Source organism: Caretta caretta, chromosome 3 (assembly GCF_965140235.1).
Source record: "Caretta caretta isolate rCarCar2 chromosome 3, rCarCar1.hap1, whole genome shotgun sequence".
Classification (NCBI taxonomy): Eukaryota; Metazoa; Chordata; order Testudines; family Cheloniidae; genus Caretta; species Caretta caretta.
This window is the reverse complement of record NC_134208.1, coordinates 30,180,627-30,195,445: the sequence shown is the minus strand read 5'-3', so window position 1 is coordinate 30,195,445 and position 14,819 is coordinate 30,180,627. Positions and strand designations below refer to the sequence as shown.

The following is a 14,819-nucleotide window of genomic DNA, read 5'->3' as shown; positions in this document are numbered from 1 at the left end:
GTGAGCAGAAGTTACAATGTTGAAACAGTGCAAGTTTCAGCAATTTAAGCAGCCATTGGATTGAAAGTGAAACTCAATTAGCCAGTTGTTGGGGTAACCGGTTTCATGAATTAATGTTAAAAGAAAAGGAGTACTAGTGGCACCTTAGAGACTAACCAATTTATTTAAGCATAAGATTTCATGAGCTACAGCTCACTTCGTCGGATGCATTCAGTTTTCCACTGAATGCATCCGATGAAGTGAGCTGTAGCTCACGAAAGCTTATGCTAAAATAAACTGGTTAGTCTCTCATGTGCCACTAGTACTCCTTTTCTTTTTGCGACTACAGAGTAACACAGCTGCTACTCTGAAACCCATGAATTAATGTGGTTTCATTCATAAAACTTTGCTTATGAAGTTATATTAACAAAGTGAACAATTAAAAACATTTTCATTGATCAGTTCTACACTCTGGCCCCTTCTTACCCCATCTATTCCCTATTGTTTATGACTCCCACATGTTGTGTAATATCTAAATTTGGATTATAAATGTTTTGGTGCAGGGGCTATTCCTCAGCTGGTATAAACTGTCATATCGCCATTGAAGTCACTTCCATGAAGCTATGACTATTTACACCAGCTGTGGATCAGCCCCCATGTCTTTCGCTCTGTACTGTAAGGTGTCAAGCTGGCTTTTGGGTGCTCAGTAAGTAATAAAAACAACAAGAACTTGATCCTATACTCATTGAAGTCAATGGCAAAGCTCCCATTGACTTTAACAGTGCAATCAGAGCCTAAATGAATACTTAAAAACTAGAAAGTCTTATTAATATTTTTAGCTAGTCAATGTCGGCATGTTACCCCTAAAAATAATAGATACACAAGGCACCTGGGATGATCCACATTGCACTGAAATCAGTGACAAAATTCACATTGATTACAACGGAAGCCAGCTCAGGATCAAAATATGCATTGGTCAAATAACTGACTAGATTTGATGTCAGTGCAAAATGTGAAGTTTACCTAAGCAGAGCTTCCACAAATATTAGAGGTTTTGTGTGTGTCTAAAAAAATATATATTTCAAATGTAGTCATTTCCAAAAGCACATTGGGTAACAAAGCCTCATATTAATAGCACCTCCTCTTTTTCTCCTTTTCTGTGTTTAAATGGATCTTCCTTGTACATTTTAGTTCTATTTATTAAGCATTTCCCCCCGCACACACACACACACTCATTTCAGGGTATCATGGTTTCTTCCCCTTTTATAGCATTCAAATACTGCTGCAAATGTTAATTCTTGCAGTCTAGTGAGCAAGAATTAAACCCTTAGAAAAAGCACAGATTTATTTCTTAAATTTGGTATTTCAAACCCAGTCCCACAATAAGCAGCACTGCAAACCTTCCGTGTAATTCCACAGTGCATTTATGGGAAATAGGATTTCCAGCAGATATCATAGGAGCTAGAGGAACAAGTTATGGGTGATACGGTATAACACAAGTTGCCCCAGAAGGAGACCTCATTTTCTAGATTGTTCTGGGTTCTGTTATGAAACTAAAGGACAGATGCTGCTGTCTTGATTCACACCAAGGAGTACCATGTCCTTTGTGTAGTATCTCGTTGGTTTCAGTGGGAGTATTCATGGAGTAAGGTGCTACTCAGCATGAGCAAGGTATCAGTGTCTGGACCTGAATATAAAGTATTTACATATGCAAACAACACCCACATAGTGTGAGACACTGAGATGCACCAGTAACACATCTGACACAACCTGCCAATTCTTCTTGGGTGTAATTACACCAGGGAAGAATTTGACCCCACCTGTACAGTCATGAACTTAGGAGGCAATTTGTAACTAAAGATACAAACAAAAATTGATAATTAGATTTTGTCAACTAATTAATATCCATCTAATGAGAACTGACAGTGGCAAACGACTGAAAAAAATTGAAATAGAACTGGTGATTTATTTTTGGATCATTCATTTTACTGCTGAGCTTGTTTTCTTCCCTTCATGCAATAAAGGGAAACAGCATGGAAAGGGAAGCTTTTTGAATGCCACAATATAGTTTTGGGGTTCTCAGAAATACTTCTAGTTCATGAACCTTTTATTCCTGTTATTTAAACCCACTCTTTTTTCACAGGCAGCTCAATTTAAAATATATCTTTTTCTACCTACAGGGCAATGGTGCTATGCACACTGTTAAGGACAAAAGAACAGCCCAGAAGAGGTTGGCCACAACATTTGTATGTCTAAGCAATTCTCAGTGGTTTTAGCCCTTGATAGAAATTCCATTTACTAAATCTACATTGATAGTACAGGATGGTCCAAAGCCTGTGCACTGTACTTAGCACCATGGGACTCTATTAGAGTCAACACACCCTGCACCCTGCTTCAGACACGCAGCATAGTCTAGAAGAAAGCAAGAGCCTGGCAGTCAAATTCCTGAGTTTTTAGCCTAGTTCTGCCACTTACTCTGTGTGTAGCCTGGGGCAAGTCTCTTAACCTTTCTTGCGTCTGTTTCCCTACCTCCAAAAGTTGGAACTGGGGCCAATAACTACCTGCCCACCGTCCCTCACAGCTGTGTGGTAAGAATCTAATTAATGACTCGGCAGCACTCTCAAGATGCTAGGCACTGCCTATAAAGTGCTAAAAGGCTGGGTCAAACAGCACCTCCAAGCTGTCACCCTCATATGCCATGGGCACTGCACCGGAACAGAGTTTGCCGGAGCAGCCTGGGTCGAGCAGCACTTTCAATCTGCCACCGTCATATGACCCTGGACTCAGCACCTCCCTATCCCCACATTCACATTACAATTGTTCTGGTAGTAACCCACTAGGTGAGCAAACCCCACAGGATTTTTGGGCCCTGCAGGGATCTTTAGCTTAGGAACAAGGAGCATTACTGCAGAGAGAGAGAGAGAGAGAGAGAGAGAGGTAACCAGCTTAACCATGAAAGTTATTTATTGCCAGGTAATAACCATACAAGGGGAGCCAAACAAACAAAACAGTTATAATATTAAATCTAACTTAAATTTGATTACAAAAGTTAGGTTTAGAAAATGATAACTGATTACGTAAGTCAGGGTCAGAAGGCTATACCTAGAGAGCGAGAGAGAGAGAGAGAGATGGGTTCTCACCAGTCCATGAAGCTTGAATCGATCAGGAGTCCCAGGTGGTGGTGGTGGCTGAGGGTCCGGAGTGCTGGAGACAGGTAAAGCCCCCAGCACAATCAGTCAGGAGAAGATGAAGTCCCAATGGAACTGATGCAGATTTTGGATCCTGGCAGCAGAGCACTTACTTGAGCGTGGGTAGGGGTTTTTGTAGGGAAAGAACAATGGTTCAAGGGAGAACACTAGATTTGTTTATGGGTAAACTGATGGCTCAAGGGAGTATAACAAAGTTGTTTTGTTCAGGCTAGACAATAGGAACTGATCATTCCTGGCTATGGGTGGTGTTCCTTCGAGGGAGCTCACAACGCAATTAAGCAGCTTCAGTATTTTAAATACCAATAAAGCATTAATTACTAGAATTGGTCTGATAACTGCTGAGCTGGGGGTGTGCAGGCATTGGTTCATTAACATCTAGAGCAGAGATTCCCCATCATGCAGTGCTTCCCTGCTTTTCTGGTCCCATAGTTCAGTGCTGTTCTTGCCTTGGAATCTCTGTTCTCCATTCTGTATGCTAATGCAGATGCCTCCCTGTCCCATCTTTGATGCAAATGAGGCTAGGGGAGTTTCCTTAATCCTGTCTCCCTTGTCCGGTTTGGTTTCGGTGTGTCTTCTACTGCCTTTTCATTGCTTTTTGTAAGTCTTTCTTCTGATCGGCTTTTGTTCAAGCAGAGGCTGCAGGGTTGGGGAGGGGGGAAGGTCTTTCATGAATCAGATAGGCTGGATACTGCGCCCTGGTTCCCTGAGAACACGGAACTGATAGGTAACACCAGAAAGTGAGAACAGGCGTTCACATGGCACTGTTGTAGCTGGCATCACAAGAAATTTATGTGCCAGATGCGCTAAAGAATCATCTGCCTCTTCATGCTTCAGCCAGAGGACATGCTTCCATGCTGATGATGCTTGTTAAAAAAAAATGTGTTCATTAGATTTGTGATTGAAGTTCTTGGGGGAGAATTGTATGTCTTCTGCTCTATTTTACCTGCATTCTGCCATATATTTCATGTTATAGCAGTCTCAGGTGATGACCCAGCACGTGTTGTTTGTTTTAAGAACACTTTCACTGCAAATTTGACAAAATGCAAAGAAGATACCAATGTGAAATTTCTAAAGATAGCTACAACACTCAGCCCAAGATTTAAGAATCTGAAGTGCGTTCCAAAATCTGAGAGGGTTGAGGTGTGGAGCATACTTTCAGACGTCTTAAAAGAGCAACACTCTGATGCAAAAAATACAGAACCTGAATGACCAAAAAAGAAAATCTACTTTCTGCTGCTGATGGCATCTGACTCAGATGACGAAAATGAACATGTGTCGATCCACACTGCTTTAGATTGTTAGCGAGCAGAACCCGGCATCAGCATGGACACATGACCTCTGGAATGGTGGTTGAAGCATCAAGGGACATATGAATCTTTAGCGCATCTGATATGTAAATATCTTGTGACACCAGCTACAACAGTGCTATGTAAACGACTGTTCTCACTTTCAGGTGACATTGTAAACAAGAAGCAGGCAGCATTATCGTCTGCAAATGTAAACAAACTTATTTGTCTGAGCAATTGGCTGATCAAGAAGTAGGACTGAGGGGACCTGTAGGCTCTAAAGTTTTACATTGTTTTATTTTTGAATGCAGGTTTTTTTGTACATAATTCCACATTTGTAAGTTCAACTTTCATGATAAAGAGATTGTGACACTGCACCCCATATTCTTCATAGAAATATTGTTATTATATGGATATGGCATAACTGAAATATGCAAGATGGGTCATGTGAGGTATCATTGGAAAGATTATGATCTACTGAATGTGTTTATCCAATCTGTATGCCTGTATCGTTTTTATATCTGAGGTTAGGAATATAGACTATGTAACAACTACAACTGTGTATGTATTTGGGGGAACGCCTACCAGACAGCAGGCAATCAGCCTCAATGGGTCATTTACAAAGAATAATAAGACTTGGAAGATACTAATCTCCCACCTTCCTGGAAGCTCCCAAGGTTGCTGCTTTAACACTACAGGGTCAGGTGATCGGGTCACCTGGTACTAGACCCCCATCATGGGCTTTCAGTGTTTTTCCATTAAAAGGGGGTGAGGGGCCAGACTGGGAAACAAAAGATTCCCATCTTATGTAAATTCTATTTAAGGCTGGGAAGTAAGGCAATCAGGACTCTTCTCCTTTGCCTCCCCTATCCAAGAAGGAAGATTACTAAAAACACCTGAAGGAAAAGGAACTAAGATGAGGGAATGGCAAGGGCTGAGTCCAGGCTGAGACAGGGGTTCAGTTTGTAAAGAGAAATAACTAGAACTCTAAGCTACAGAAAATCTGCAACCTGCCTGAAACAACATATAGGGTGAGAAAATACATTTTGTAACCTGTTTCTTTAGTGAATTAAGCTTAGGTTGTGTGTTCTGTTTTATTTGCTCAGTAATCTGCTTTGTTCTGTTTGCTATCCCTTATAAATCACTTAAAATTTACCTTTTGTAGTTAATAAACTTATTTCTTGTATATTTCAAAACGCAGTTTCTATACAGTGCAGGGCCCAGGGCATTGGGTGAGGAGCCGGTTTAAAGTGCCTCCCCCCTCCAAAATTAGTTACATTTAAATCCCTGTGCACGCCCCTGCACTGTACTGAGAGGAAGTGAATGATTCACCACAGGACTCTCAGTGCCTGTGAAATCCATTCCCCAGCTAAGTGGCACTGCCTACCTCTGGCTGGAGATTTTACTCTTTACAGCTGTGTCATAAATATAAAGGGAAGGGTAAACCCCTTTGAAATCCCTCCTGGCCAGGGGAAAGCTCCTCTCACCTGTAAAGGGTTAAGGAGCTAAAGGTAACCTCGCTGGCACCTGACCAAAATGACCAATGAGGAGACAAGATACTTTCAAAAGCTGGGAGGAGGGAGAGAAACAAAGGGTCTGTGTGTCTGTCTATATGCTGGTTTCTGCCGGGGATAGACCAGGAATGGAGTCTTAGAACTTTTAGTAAGTAATCTAGCTAGGTATGTGTTAGATTATGATTTCTTTAAATGGCTGAGAAAAGAATTGTGCTGAATAGAATAACTATTTCTGTCTGTGTATCTTTTTTGTAACTTAAGGTTTTGCCTAGAGGGGTTCTCTATGTTTTTGAATCTAATTACCCTGTAAGATATCTATCATCCTGATTTTACAGGGGGGATTTCTTTATTTCTATTTACTTCTATTTTTATTAAAAGTCTTCTTGTAAGAAAACTGAATGCTTTTCATTGTTCTCAGATCCAAGGGTTTGGGTCTGTGGTCACCTATGCAAATTGGTGAGGCTTTTTATCCAACATTTCTCAGGAAAGGGGGGGTGCAAGTGTTGGGAGGATTGTTCATTGTTCTTAAGATCCAAGGGTCTGGGTCTGTAGTCACCTAGGCACATTGGTGAGGCTTTTTACCAAACCTTGTCCAGGAAGTGGGGTGCAAGGTTTTGGGAAGTATTTTGGGGGGAAAGACGCGTCCAAACAGCTCTTCCCCAGTAACCAGTATTAGTTTGGTGGTGGTAGCGGCCAATCCAAGGACAAAGGGTGGAATATTTTGTACCTTGGGGAAGTTTTGACCTAAGCTGGTAAAGATAAGCTGAGGAGGTTTTTCATGCAGGTCCCCACATCTGTACCCTAGAGTTCAGAGTGGGGGAGGAACCTTGACAAGCTGCAATGAATTAACATGACTATGGTAAAGGACACCACCTCCTACTACTGTTTCAAACAGTGCAAATCATGGCTGACTTGCACTAGAGGTCTGCACCAATGCCGCTACATTGGCAGTGGCCACTAATGGCTGAAATTGGAGAAAATCCCCACTGTAGACAAGTTGTACACATGCAAAAGACAACATTTAAACCACAGTTAGTCACTCCTGTAATGGGTCAAAAAACATGTGACCTTAGCATTACTAGGGTTCTAGACTCCAGTTCAGCAAAAAATGTAAGCACATGTCTATTTTAATGCAATTCAGGTCTAAACTCATCCCCATTCAGCAACACAATTAAACACATGCTTAACTGTAAGTCTCATTAACTTCAATAGGACTTTTGGGACATTGCTCACTGGGATGGACTTTAGCATGTGCCTAAAGTGCCTTGTTGAATCAGGACCTCACTGCATTCTCAGTTATTGGAGTAATAAATATTGATATTAATACTTGTCACTTACATAGAACGTTCCTTCCGAGACTTTGCACATATTACTGAACTTAATTTCTCAACACTATGTGCAGTAAATTAGCATTAATATCCCCCATTTGACAGATGAGAAAGCTGAGACCCAGACATAGGGCAATGCTGTTAAAGAAAATTCACATAACAGACTTGATAAAGTTTGAATTCTTGCGTAATCATCATTTGATAGTAATTATTATTAGATAGTAATTATCATATTGTGTTGCTTTGGCACTGTCAAATAAATACAGACACTCTCTGATCATGGTGCACAGACCAGTGCATCCCTGAGTCCTGGATGTGAAATATTCCTTATTCCAAACTCTGGTATTCTATCTAATTCGCATTTTACATTTGGATTTAAGACCAGCAGCAGTGTGACATTAAGACTGGGGCACAGAGTTAAAATCCTCTGCCCAGCCAAACAGCTGTTCTGATTACAGGTTTCAGAGTAGCAGCCGTGTTAGTCTGTATTCGGAAAAAGAAAAGGAGTACTTGTGGCACCTTCATCGGATGCATCGGAGCTGTAGCTCACGAAAGCTTATGCTCAAATAAATTGATTAGTCTCTAACGTTCTGATTACAGTTGTAAGCAGTGTCAGGATGAGCTCCACCCTGACATCTGGTGGTGAGGTGTGGCAAGTTGTGGAAAAGAACTTCAGGGGCTGATCTCATTTGCATAGGCACACCCACCCCGCCTAGAATGAGGCCATAGCTGCCCAAATGGTCACTTTGGCTGCTGTGGGATCCCCAGTGTCTCTGTTATTGGGGCAGGAAGAATAAATTGTTATTATCCTGATTATGGGAACTGTGCTTGGAACTGTACTTGGCCTTTTGTTATGATGGAGGGACTCACCGTCACCTAAGTAGCACTTGCTAGGCAAGGGTCATGGGTTTTAAAACTCTGTAAATTGAGAGAGGCTGGGGACAAGTATTAATACTTGGTGGCATGGGCCCCTGGGTGAGGGCCTTACATGCTAATTGCACTTCCTCCTCTCTCCACTGTGGAATATCAGAGCTAATTTTGATTTCATTAGAAGTCTAGTTACAGGCTGCTGAGCTCACTTTAGGCTAATAGTGCACCAGCACTGAGGCTCCCCTACTACAACCTGAATTCACCAAAGAGCTGAGCTGATTAAGAGCTGAAATCACTGAGTGTTGTGTTAAGTAGTGGGGGAGCCTGAAGATGTATTGTAGAGCAGTTTGCGGGACGGCTGGAGTGCCTTGTGGACCGGCTGGTGGAGCAGTTCGTGGGACAGTGGGAGCTGCTTGTGGGCTGCGGAGCGGAGCTGAGCGAAGGAGTTCTTGGGGTGGCTGGCGGAGCGAAGCGAAGGCCTATGGAGCTGTGGGGTGGTCAGCTTCAGATCATGTAAGGTGCCTCTTACCTCTGTCCCATCTCCACCCAGGTTGGGAGGTAAAGCTCCGCAGATAAACTTTCGAACTCTGGGGCTGCCCTGACCAGGGACAGAGACTTTTGGGTTGTTGGACTTTTGGGACTTTGGGTGATTTGGGGTTGCTGGACTCAAGAACCAAAGGGAAAGGGGCATGCCCCAATTTGCTTGGGGTGGGTTTTTGCTCATGGGTTGTGTTATGAATCCTGTTGGTGGTGTTTCCCCAACATAATGCCACATTGTTTCTCTCTGTTATTAAAAGGCTTTTTGCTACACTCAGACTATGTGCTTGCGAGAGGGGAAGTATTGCCTCTTGGAGGCGCCCAGCGGGGGTGGTATATATTTGTCCCAGGTCACTGGGGGGGGGCTCGAGCCGGTTTGCATTGTGTTATTGGAATGGATCCCCTAGATACTGAACCCGGCCCTTGTTGCTGCCAACTCTGACGGGCAGAAGGGTTACACAGTATTCCAATCACATCTATGTTTATTTGCCTTGTCTCATTCTCTGCTCATAGTTAAATGTAGCCATGAAATTCCTCCTTGTGAAATGGATGACAAATATTATAATAATCGCTTATTTGTTATTAATGGTCCTCCAAGTACAGTCATAAATTTGGACATTAATTACATTGCCTTTTTAAAATTAGCGTTATAATATGAAATCCTAGAACATGCTCCCTTGGCAACACAGCATCAACGCATATAATGGTTCTTACAATTCTAGGTTGTAACACCAGCTTTTTAATAAAAATGAAGAACAATACCTTGTACCATAATAGTACTGTGGGATCAGGATTTCAATTACCTTTGTGTGTTGTGTGCTTCAGTGGAAGAAAAACCTTTTATAACCTTTTTCAGTTCATATGGTACATGGGAGAATAGTTCTAGTCCCTTTTTAAAACGGGAACGTATATGTACGTGCGTTATCATTTGGACTCTAATAAGCAGGCAGAGGAGAAAAGTAATAATTTACATATTGCCAACAGTTTTCAAAGAAGTTATTTCTTATTTTTAGAAATAAATTTTCCCTGCCCCCAATTATTTTGCTGGCTGGAGGCAGCACTGAATATCTCACCAACAAAGGTCAGGAGTCCCTTAGAGGAATTTTCATCGATGACAGGAAGGAAAGGAGAAAAAGCCTCCTGAGGAATTTTTACTACTTGATGGAAGCTGTATAGAATTACCAGAGAGAACAGGCTTCATCTTTTATGTGAGCCTTCCACTGCTTTTCTGTCGTATCCAACAGGGCTATATAGATAGCACAGACTCTTACTGTAGATATAATTACCCTTCCAACTTCCCACATATGGGGATTTAAATAACTAAATCAGGGGTCGGCAACCTTTCAGAAGTGGTGTGCCAAGTCTTCATTTATTCACTTTAATTTAAGGTTTTACGTGCCGGTAATACGTTTTAATGTTTTTTAGAAGGTCTCTCTCTCTATGTCTATATATTATATAACTAAACTATCGTTGCATTCTAAAATAAACAAGGTTTTCAAAATGTTTAAGAAACTTCATTTAAAATTAAATTAAAATGTTGATCTTACGCCACCGGCCCACTCAGCCTGCTGCTGGTCTGGGGTTCCGTTCACCTAGGCCGGCAGCGGGCTGAGCAGGGCCTGCGTCCAGGACGCTGGCTGGCAAGGGACTGGCAGCCAGAACCCCAGACCAGCAGCTCAGCCCGCTGCCACTCAGGGGTTCCATCCGCCGGCTCCTGCCAGCCGGGATCCTGGCTGCCGGACCCGCTCAGCCCGCTGCCGGTCTGGGGTCCCAGCCCTGCCTGCATAGAGCGGGTACCTACCTTCTCCCTGGTTCTGGCCATTCTCTTCCTCTCTCTCTGCACTGAGCTGAGGGTGGGAGTGCACTGAGCACAGGGCTGGGCGTGAAGGAGGAGGCTGGGGGTTGGGGTGTAGGGTCTGGCCAGGAGCTAGAATGAGGGAGGGGGATCAGGGTTGGGGCAGGAAGTTTGGGGGTGGAGCGCTTACCTGTGCAACTCCCATTTGGTGCGAGGGGTGCAAGTGGGAATGTGTGGGGGGGGGGAGGTGCAGGAGCTCCCATTTGGTGCTCAGGGTGGGGATATGGGGAGGGTGGGGATGTGTTGGGGTGCCAGAGTCAGGGCTGGGGTTGTGGGAGGGTGAAGGAGTCAAGCAGAGGGCTGGGTGTGCATGAGGTAGGTACAGAGCTCAGGGCAGTCTGTGTGGGGGGGGTCAGGGCAGAGGGCTGGGGGTATGGGCTGGGGTCGTGGGGTGCTCACGGCAGGGAGCTGGAGGGGGTATGCCCCGCTTCCACCCTCCCTTCTCCAAGGCCCTGACTCCGCTTCTTCTCTACCTTCGCCAGGAGCAGCGAGCAGGCTGACACCGCTCCTCCCCCACCCCCTCACAAGGGCCATCAGCTGATCGGCCGGCAGGGAGGGGCGGAGAGGCAGGAACCCCACACACTGCGGGAAGAGGCAGGGGAGCCGGCAGGACCAAACTTCTGCCCCCTGCCCCTGCAGGAGGGGGCGGGGAGCGGAGAAGAGCGGGCCGGGCCAGATTGGAATTTTCATAGCACTCTGCTGCCTACCGGGACCCCTGGGCTCGCGTGCCGTCTTTGGCACGCGTGCCATAGGTTGCCGACCCCTGAACTAAATGATTGCATTGGGTGACAGGCAAGAGAGCAGCAGGAATGCCTACTGTGAGAATCCTACTGGGACTTAAGGTGTGAGCGAGGCATTGAGCTGCTCAGCAACGTCAGGACTTAGGCAGTTTTGTGTATGCCCATCAGCAGAAACTTAGGTGCCATGGGGATTTTACCAGGGGAGATTTAGAAAACTAGGGAATTTAGGCACCTCCAGGGGTAGGCAGCAGCTGAGCAGGGATTCTGAAAATCTCAGTGGCACCTAAATGTTGGACTTAAGCACTTACAGTGGCAGATAGGTGCCTAAATACTATTGAGGACCTGGGGCCTGACTTCATATAAGTTATAACTGCTCTAAAGGTACATCTATACTTTTGGGCTGGGGGTGTGATAGGATGAGCACAGAACTATAGAATGTAGCTACCATGGCACAAGCAGTGGGAGGGATCAGCAGCCCTGAGTATGATCCTGTCTAAGACCCTATGTAGATACTCAGGGCAGCTAGCTCCTCCCGCCATTTGTAATGCCACAGCTATGCTCTAGTTTTAGTGCATTAGCTTGATCAGAGTTAACACAGGTATGTCTCCTGGAGCTGGGAATTACAACTCCAACTCAAAGAGTAGATGTGTAAACCTTCTGCCCATCAGAGTTGGCAGCAACAAGGGCCAGGTTCAATATCTAGGGGATCCATTCCAATAACACAATGCAAACCGGCTCGAGCCCCCACCCAGTGACCTGGGACAAATATATACCACCCTGCTGGATGCCTCCAAGAGGCAATACTTCCCCTCTCGCAAGCACATAGTCTGAGTGTAGCAAAAGCCTTTTAATAACAGAGAGAAACAATGTGGCATTATGTTGGGGAAACACCACCAACAGGATTCATAACACAACCCATGAGCAAAAAAAACCCACCCCAAGCAAATTGGGGCATGCCCTTTTCCCTTTGGTTCTTGAGTCCAGCAACCCCAAATTACCCAAAGTCCCAAAAGTCCAATTCCCCAAAAGTCTCTGTCCCTGGTCAGGGCAGCCCCAGAGTTCGAAAGTTTATCTGCGGAGCTTTACCTCCCAATCTGTGTGGAAATGGGACGGGGGGTAAGAGGCACCTTACATGATCTGAAGCTGACCTCTCCATAGCGGCGCTCCGCTCTGCCAGCCGCCCCACGAACTCCTTCGCTCAGCTGCGCTCCGCTCCACTCCGCCAGCCGCCCCACGAACTCCTTCGCTCAGCTCCACGGCCCACAAGCAGCTCCTGCCACCCACAAACTGCTCTGCGTCGAACTGCTTCACCAGCCGGTCCGCAAGGCACTCCAGCCGTCCCACAAACTGCTCCACAATATATCTTCAGGCTCCCCCACTACTTAACACAACACTCAGTGATTTCAGCTCTTAGGTGAATTCAGCTCATAGTAGGGGAGCCCCAGTGCTGGTGCACTGTCAGCCCAAAGTGAGCTCAGCAGCCTATAACTAGACTTCTAATGAAATCAAAATTAGCTCTGATATTCCACAGTGGAGAGAGGAGGAAGTGCAATTAGCATGTAAGGCCCTCACCCAGGGGCCCATGCCACCAAGTATTAATACTTGTCCCCAGCCTCTCTCCATTCACACAGTTTTGGAACCCATGACCCTTGCCTAGCGAGTGCTACTTAGTTGATGGTGAATCCCTCCATCATAACAAAAGGCCACATACAGTTCCAAGCACAGTTCCCATAATCAGGATAATAATTTATTCTTCCTGCCCCAATAACAGAGACACTGGGGATCCCACAGCAGCCAAAGTGACCATTTGGGCAGCTATGGTCTCATTCTAGGCGTGGTGGGTGTGCCTATGCAAATGAGATCAGCCCCTGAAGTTCTTTTCCACAACTTGCCACACCTCACCACCAGATGTCAGGGTGGAGCTCATCCTGACACTGCTTACATACGTACCCTGAGTATCAGTGGCTAGAATGGGGATAAAAATGTTTTCTGTACCACACAGGAGTAGTGTGAGAATTAATAGTTAATGTGTGTACAGGCAGCTTGGAGATGTAAAATGCTTAGCATTATCACACAGTGGTATTTTGCCAAGTAACATTTGCAAGAACACCTCCTTTTGCAGGCTGGTCCCTTTATGAGGTTTTAAAAATGTGTTTCCTCTGTCTAGCCTTGCTGGAGTTGACAAACTTTAACCATAGCACAGTATTTACTGAAATAACTGGACATGACAGAGGCAAAGCTGCTATTAATCTCAATGATCAGTGAGCTAGATTCAGATTTAGAACGGTGCTGAAACATTTGAGCGCTGATTCCAGGGAGACACGCAGTTTAAAAAGTGCAGCAACAATTTCTGGCAATCATCCTAAATCCAAGTATTTAATGTGCCCTCTCTAATTGCCTGAGAGCATCCACTCTAACTAGGCAGCTTTCCCTTAACGATAGTAAGTTATGGGTGAGAATCAACTTTTGCTAGCTTCCTTTGGGCACAGCTAGTCATGCTTTGAATTCAACCCAGTTTTAATAAAGCTTATTATATGTACCAGCCAAATGGTACTCTGGATCTTGGGGCTAAATTCAGTGAAGCCAATGGGACTAGGACTACCTGCCAAGTACTACTCAACAGGAGGGTATCAGAATCTATTTCTAATATTACCCAATTTTTGACTGATTATATTTAATTTTAATAATAAAAACAATTTTTGCAATCAGTGGGATGCTTTATTTTAAATTTCCAGAAGATGGGACACAGTTCTGGCTGTTTTGTCTTGTCTTTGTTTAACTTAGGATATCCCAGTCCCATTCTGAATGCAATGGGATTGTCAGTTATTTGCACCTGAAAGAAAGGTATTATAGAAGGTATAAACAAGGCATCAAGACTATATCAATGCATGGAACAAAATTCCCAATTACATTTCTTTTTAGTGTCATAGGTCTAACTAAATACTGATTCCCTTCAAGTTTAGGATGTCAGGTCATGATTTTTTTTCTCTCTCTCATCTGGTTATAAAAATGTGTCTTTTCCTGCCACATGAACCTTAGTACAAGACCAAGGTGAACTATTTGCAACAAATAACTTATACAACTCTCTCTTTTTTTCTTCTGTTTGTGAATACTCCAACTGTGATTTTTACTAATTTGTTCATTAGTCACAATTGTTTTAGTCTTTTGAATGAACACATTTCACCCTAGGGATTGCTCACCAACTGTTCGCTGTATTTGATATTTGAGTTCAGTGACTGGACACCTAAATCACATGATATTGTTTCTGTTCCTGCACTGCATGGCCTAACCTCCAAAAACAGGAGCAGTGCCTGAATAAATCATTGATTCTCTCAGACAGGTAACAAGCTTAGGGCATTTAAACAGGGCATTTTAAAGTCTTTTTCCTTAAAACATATTTGCGCACATTACACTGATCAGTTTGACATCATGTAGATACATCACCTGAAGCAAGTGAAAGCCTGGTGAAATGAGATGTTGAAGATATCTAACAATGCAGGT

The 14,819-nt window shown here is 44.1% G+C and overlaps 1 long non-coding RNA gene across 3 annotated transcripts in view; it reads right to left on the bottom strand.

Annotated features, from left to right (window-relative positions):
- Window positions 1–14,819, bottom strand: part of LOC125634578 (uncharacterized) — a 275,616-nt gene that overhangs the window by 177,235 nt on the left and 83,562 nt on the right. Inside the window, exon 1 of one of the 3 annotated variants that reach the window (XR_007355964.2) lies at window positions 3,120–4,072. The exons of the other annotated variants lie outside the window; for them this stretch is intronic. This is a non-coding gene — a long non-coding RNA (uncharacterized LOC125634578). Of the gene's footprint in view, window positions 1–3,119; window positions 4,073–14,819 lie in introns of those variants that run through there. 3 annotated transcript variants of the gene reach the window in all.